The 7,736-nt window shown below is 37.4% G+C and overlaps 1 pseudogene across 1 annotated transcript; it reads right to left on the reverse strand.

The window, feature by feature from the left end:
* Nucleotides 1-6,299: 6,299 nt before the first annotated feature.
* Nucleotides 6,300-7,482, reverse strand: LOC308638083 (magnesium transporter NIPA2-like; annotated as a pseudogene). Its single transcript has one exon. The product of its transcript is annotated as a magnesium transporter NIPA2-like (transcript).
* Nucleotides 7,483-7,736: the final 254 nt, after the last annotated feature.

The raw sequence follows: 7,736 nt of genomic DNA on the forward strand, positions 1-7,736 counted from the left end.
TGCACTTTTAGTTATCTATGGCCAACCACAGTCTGAGGATATCAAATGGAAAATTCTAGAAATAAACAATTTATAAATCTTAAATCATGCATCATTCTGGGTAGTGTCCCTTCCCAGGACATGAAGCACACGAATCATCCTATTGTCCAGTGTATCTGGACTCTATAAGCTACCCTCTTGTTAATCACTAGCCATCTAACTTACCAAATCTACTGTTGCAGTTATCCCAGTGCTTGAGCTCAAGTAACCCTAAAATATGGGTCAATAATGCTGCCAAAGTGTAAAAGTGGTGATGCAGAGGAGGCACCAGAGCCTAAAATATGGAAGGACAGATTAACTCTGATATTGCAATGCTGCTGATTTAGAGGGAAAATATGGTTTATTTAGGGTTTGGTCCTATTTGTGATTTCAGGCTCCTACTGGGGTCTTGGAATGTATCCCCAGCAATAAGGGGTATTTTCCAGTTTCCCTCTAGCTATTGACTTACAGTTTCATTATATTATGGTTGGAAAAAATACTCTATATGATTTCAATCTTCTTTAATTCCCCTGACTTATTTTGTGCCCTAACATGTGGTTCTGCCTAGTGAGTGTTTTTTTATACACTTGAGAAGAATGTGGTCTGCTGTTCTTGGTAACAAAGACACTCTCTTCGACTAAAGAGAGGGTATGCAAGACAAGTGCTCTACTGCTGAACCATCCTCTCAGAACCTAAAAGGGAAATTTTTAAAAAGGATCTTTAAAAAATGTATATCTAACAATACTAAATTGCAAAAGACATAATGTTTTCTCCTCTGAGATCAAGAACAATAAAAGGATATGTACTCTCCACACTTATAATCATCCTAGCTGGCACAATCAGATACAGAAGAGGAATGAAGTGTATGTATAACACAGAGCTGCCTCTGTTTACAGATGTCATGATCAGATACACAGAAAATCATAAGAATATACAGAATGTTACTAGAAAACCGAATTTAGCAAATCAGTATGCAAAATAGACTGCATTCTATTATTCAGCATTAAATTGAATTATTAAAAAAATAAAATAAACACATGGGAATAAATTTAACAAAATACATGCAAGGCCTGTATGAAACTACAACACATTGTTGGGAGAAGTTAATAATCTAAATAGCTAAAGAGATACACCATGCTATGTCTTGAATATATTGTGTCTCTTCAAAATTCAGACAATGAAACTTAAACCCCAAGGTGACAACATTAAAAGGTGGTGGAACCTGAGAGGGACGCAGGCCATGAGGGTTCTCCCCTCCTGTTTGGGATTACTACCCTTATAAAAGAGGCTTCACAGAATCACCTGACCCTTCCATTTCTTTAGGTCATGCAAGGATACAGTGTTTGATGCTTATGCCTCTTCTACTATGTCAGGTTGCAGCAAGAAGGTACCGCCTTAGAAACACACAGACAATAGCCCTCACCAGACACTGAATCTGTCTCCTCTCTCTCTCTCTCTCTCTCTCTCTCTCTCTCTCTCTCTCTCTCTCTCTCTCCAGTGCTGAGGATCAAACCCAGTAGCTCATATGTATTAGGCAAGGGCTCAACTGCTATCCCCTCAGCCCTTACCTGCTTCTTGATCCTAAACTTCCCAGCCTCCAGAACTTTGAGAAATAAATTTCTGTTCTTTATAAATTATCTAGTCTAAGGTATTTTGTTATAGCAGCAGGAATGAACTAACACACATCATGATTATGGATCAGAAAACAAACCCCTGTTAACATATAAATTCTCTAAATGGGACGGATTCAAAATAAAAAGCTTCTTCTCTGCAAATGAAACAATAATGTGAATACAGAGCCCACAGAGTGTGGGAGAACATCTTTTTTTTTTTAAAAAAATACCTTTATTCTATTTGTTCATTTGTATGTGGTGCTGAGGATCGAACCCAGGGCCTCACATGTGCTAAGCAAACACTCTACCACTGAGCTATAGCCCCAGCCCCTGGGAGAACATCTTTACTACATGCACATCAGAGCACCAATTTCCAGGATATATATATAAAGAATTAAAAACACTTAACACCACCCCCACACAAAAAAAATCACAATAATAATCAATAAATGAGCTAAGGAACTAAACAGACACTTCTCAGGAGATATACAATTGATCAACAAATATATGAAAAAATGATCAACTTCTCTGGTAATTAGAGAAACGCAAATCAGAACTACTCTAGGATTTCATCTCACTCCAGTCAGAATGGCAATTATCAAGAATACAAAAAATAAGTGTTGGCGAGGATGTGGGGAAAAAGGTACACTCATACATTGCTGGTGGCACTGAAATTGGTGAAACCACTATGGAAAGCAGTATGGAGATTCCTTAGAAAACTTGGAATGGAACCACCATTTGACCCAACTATCTCACTCCTCAGTCTATACTCAAAGGTCTTAAAATCAGCATATTAGAGTGACACAGCCACATCGGTGTTCATAGCAGCTCCATTTACAATAGCTAAACTATGGAACCAACCTAGATGCCCATCAACAGATGAATGGATAAAGAAACTGTGATATATTTTCACAATGTAATATTACTCAGCATGAAAAGAGAATAAAATTATGGCATTTTCAGGTAAATGGATAGATTTGGAGAATATCATGCTAAGTGAAGTAAGTCAATCCCAAAAATGAAAGGCCAAATGTTCTCTCTGATAAGTGGATCAGCATCCATATTGGGGGCATGGGGCATGGGTAGAATGGAGGAACTTTGATTGGGAAAAGTGGAGGAAGGGAGAGGAGGGAACATGGGGGCAGGAAAGATGGTGGACTGAGATGGAAATCATTACCCTAGGTTCATGTATGACTGCACATATGGTGGGACTCTACATCATGTACAACCAGAGAAATAAAAAGTTGCACTCCATTTGTGTTCAATGAATCAAAGTATCATTCTGCTGCCATGTGTAACTAATTAGACAAATAAAAAAAGATATAAATTCTCAATCTCAGCTATTTGGGAGTCTGAGACAGGAAGATCTCAAGTTAGAGAATTGTCTGGGCAAGTTAGTGACACCTTGTCTCAAAACAGAAAATACAAAGGGCTGGGGATATAGCTGACAGGTAGAATGCTCCTGGGTTTAATCCCCAGTATAAAGTGAAAAAATTAAAAAGTAAATCCCCTACAGATGTATAGATTTAATGAGACTCCAAACAAAATTCCCACAACATTTTTTTTTTGCAGACAGTGAAAAACTGATTCTAAAATTTATATGGCAATGCAAAGAACTCAATATAGTCAAATCAATTTTGAAAAAGAATAAGCTGGGAGGACTTACCTGATTTGATTTCAGGACTTAATAAAAAGGTACAATAGTAGGGTCCATAAATATACCCATGCCTGTGTGATCTCTTGATTTTTTTTTCTTGTATTGCTGGGGATCAAATCTATGGTCTCACAAATGTGGGGCAAGCACTGTACCAGGAGGTATATCTCCAACCTTGATTGATTCTTGACAAATTCAATAAAGAAAACTGAGTCTTTTCAACAAATGTGTTGGAACAAGTGGATATCCCTATGGAGACCCTTACTTCACACCACATACAAAAACTACTTTGAAATGAATCATAGATTTAAATATAAAGAGTAAAACCTTAATGCTTCTAGAGGAAAAACTTAAGAAGAAAATCTTTTCATTTTGGGGATGGACAAAGATTTCTTGGAAATGACCCAAATCACTAACCATGAGAGACAAAGTTGAATTTTATCTGCTACCTGAAAGACCCAGTTAAGAAAATGGAGAAATAGGGATGTAGCTGAATGGTAGAGCACTTGTCTAGCATGCGTGAAGCCCAGGGTTCAATTCCCAGCATTGGGGGGAAAGGTAAGGCAAGCCACATCCAGGCAAACTAGCTACATGAGTGAAGCGAGAGTGAAAGAGTACACAGCAGAATTAGACACCAATTTAGATAATGAGATTTTTGAATACAGAATATAAAATGCTAAAACCAAGAAAATTTCCCAATACATATATCTAACAAGGACTCTTATTCAAAATATATAAGTACTACTAATCAAGAATAAGCAAATCCAATTTTTTAAAAATTGGTCAAAAAATAAAAATAGTACAAAAACTTGACCAAAGTGTTTTTTTTTTGTCACATCGACCAGATTTGACCAAATTTGTACAAAAATTTGACCTGCATTTCATTCAAGGAAATACAAATTAGAATAATACTGCCTAGTATGCATTGGGCCCTAGGTTCAATCCCCATCACCATTTGTACCAAAAACAACAATAACAACAAAAAAACCCAAATCCAAAACCAAGATACCCCACCAACAAAAGACCCCCACAAAAAAACAAAACCACAGAGAAAAACAATACTGATAGCACTTTCATTTGTGTGATTATCATTAAAGCAACTAATCATAACAAGCATGTAGAACAAAATTGCTGGTACAATTTAGCATTTCTTAAAATGTTCAAGATGAATTTCTATATGATCTAAAATTTCACTTCTTAATATTTACTTGAGATATATACAGTCTTCACAAAGACTTGTACATGAATGTACATAGCATTCTTTGTAATCTTAAAAAACTGGGGCTGCGGTTGTAGCTCAGTGGTAGAATACTTGCCTAGCATGTGCGAGGCACTGGGGGTTTAATCCTCAGCACCACATAAGAATAAATAAAGGCATTGTAATTGTAGAAAACAAGTTCATTAACAAAAGAAAAGACAAATTGTGGTATTCTCAACTATGAAATCTTACTTAGTAAAAAGATATGCACTATCTGCCCACAACATGGATTAATGGAAAATATATTGAGAGACGCTAGACACAAAAGAGTACATAACATCTATTATTTCCATTTATATGAATTTTTATAGAACCCACAAATCTATTCAATGCTAGCGAAGCAAACTAGTGTTTGCTAGGTGTTAGGGGAAAAGGCACAAAGTAAATTTTAGAAGTGATGAAAATTTTCCTATCTTGAATATGATGGAGCATCTTAGAGTAGCACATTCAAATCTTGTTTGTAGAGAGTATACCAAGCTTCATCAGATGCCCACGGATAAAAAGCCTTTCACAGATATATTCACAAGAGAAAGAAAAGTAGCAGCCAACTTAGAAAACTATGAGCATGGGTCAACAAAGACTACTTTTATGGTTTGAATATGAAGTGTCCTCTGAAATGCTCATAGTTTGGAAGCTCATGGTCTCTGTTACAGAAAGGTTCAGAGGGGGCATTTTAGGCAGTGATGTGAGTTGTAACCTCATCAGTGGATTAATCCATTTAACATGTTAATAATTTTTTTCTTTTCTTCTGATTTTATTTCCCACTTATTAAAGGGTCTATTTATTTATTTTTTTTATTTATTTTTTTTTTTAAAGAGAGAGTGAGAGAGGAGAGAGAGAGAGAGAGAGAGAATTTTTAATATTTATTTTTTAGTTCTCGGCGGACACAACATCTTCGTTGGTATGTGGTGCTGAGGATCGAACCCGGGCCGCACGCATGCCAGGCGAGCGCGCTACCGCTTGAGCCACATCCCCAGCCCATTAAAGGGTCTAAATAACAATTAACTTATTATGAAAATAAACCGAAAAGTACAAGAGCTGATATAAAATGGTCATAAAGGTTCCCATGGAATTCAAGTAACTGAAGAATAAATCCAGCCAAGGTACAAAGCAGAGCCCAGCCCAGCTGATGCACGATGTGCTGGTTTAATAGGGTTCTAAGAATACCATCAAATGCACACAGTAAACCACATGTGTGGTGACAAGCCATAGCCTAAGAAATATTTCCTTGGCATGATTCCAACCATTTTTTTTTTTTTTTGGTCTGTGAGTTTCCTTCATTTAGTAACTTAGGATTCCCTATAACATTTAAACATCAAAATAATTCATCCGAACAGGAGCCATTTTTATAGGTAAGATAAATCAGAGGATAATGTATTGGGGTAGTTTTGTTCTTGTTTACAATCAAAAAGCCAATCAGGGATTGACGGGAGTGGGAATGACAAATGTACATTTCAGACTTTCATCAATAATGAAAAAATAAAGCATTTTTATAGACTTAAAACTTGTCATTAGTGCATTTAGATTTTGAAGAAAGAATCAAAATGTAAAATACCTCTACAATAATACAATGTTAATAGAAATTGGCCACATACTGAGGCCATTTTTAGTGAGCCACCATTGTTTAAATATAAGAAAAGTAACTTCTTGGTCCAAATTAATGAAATCTTAAAAAAGATCGTCTTTAGAGAACATTATTTGAGGACAATGCTTTTTCAGACAGATTCTGATATTCAAAATCACTATAACATAATTATGGATTAACCTTTATATCGCATCTTAAAAACCTGTCAGATTTCCATTTCTCCGTGAGATATTCTCACCAGTGTGTTGTTCAATTCCACAGGATAAGCTTTCTTCATTATTATTAAGAACTTCATACATAGTAGGGAGATTGCCATTCATTGCTTTATCATCTTTTCGAAAAGACACAGGCAGACTTGCTAGACTAAAGCTAACATCTTTAAAGGCATGCAACACAATGATTATGAAGAAGCCACTCAGAGTCCCAATGATATCATCAGCAGGCATATCTTGCCACTCCTTAAAAAGAATAGCTGAACGAGTTAAAACTGAGGTTGTAAAGAAAACGTAATATATTGGTGTTACAAGGAAAGGGTTGAATATGACCAGGGCCGGGTTTAGGTAATTGATCTGTGTGCTCACACAGATGACGAGGCTCAGCAGCAGAATCCAGGCCAGGGGATGCCACAGCACAGGCTTTCCAGATAACAGTTCTTTGATGGTGATGCCCAAACCCTTTGCACAGGACACTGAAAAACGCTCCAATCACAGAGCAGATTGTTATGTACACAAGAATATTTGTCTGTCCTTTGCGAGGTCCCACCACAAAGATTAATATCAAGGGCACAAAGACCACAATTGTTGCAAATACCACAAAACCTGGATCACCTAACTTGTGTGACATTTCATTTCACGTCTCAACCTCCTCTTCCTTTGGAGCATGGATGAGCATAACTGTAGATCCTAGAATGCTTAGCAAACATCCAATTTTCCCATGAAGATTAAGACTTTCATTTAGAAAGTATGCAGAAAGAACGGCACTTACGAGGACGCTGAGAGCTCCCAGTGGAGTCACTAGCGCGGCTGGTGCAAAGGCATATGCAGCGAAGTTGGCCACCTGGCCTGCCCCCATTCCCCCACTGACAGTAGTCCAGCCCACCACAACCATTCTTTAAGATATGCATGGCCACCTTGACCTGCTCTCATGGATCCTTTTCTGGCAAGTCGCAGAAGGCCTTTTTTTTTTTTTTTCCCCAAAATGAAACTCCCTCCTATGAAAATGCTGGAGGTCACAGCCAATCCCAAACCAATATAGAAATCATATTTTCCACTCCCTGGGCTCATTTCGTTTGTCACTGAAGAAGCTCCTGTGAATCACACTGATTACAGAACAGAGAACCTGCTGGCACTGAAGGCAGGGGATGCAGCCTTCACATAAGTTTAACGTGGTCTCTCTTTTGAGAGATGTAAGTTTAATGTGGTCTCTCTTTTGAAAACCAGGGATGATTTATTCATCCTCATTTTCTTGTACATACTACCCTTTATTTTAAAGTTTTTAACTTTACTGTTCCAGCCAAGACAAAACTACTCGAAAGAACTTATTGCACACGCGCCACCGACCAGGCCAACGAGCCGGATTTCCGTGGGATTGAATGGCATCGGATGCGCG

The sequence above is a fragment of the Spermophilus citellus genome (assembly GCF_964194105.1).
Source record: "Spermophilus citellus genome assembly, chromosome: 18".
Taxonomy (NCBI): Eukaryota; Metazoa; Chordata; class Mammalia; order Rodentia; family Sciuridae; genus Spermophilus; species Spermophilus citellus.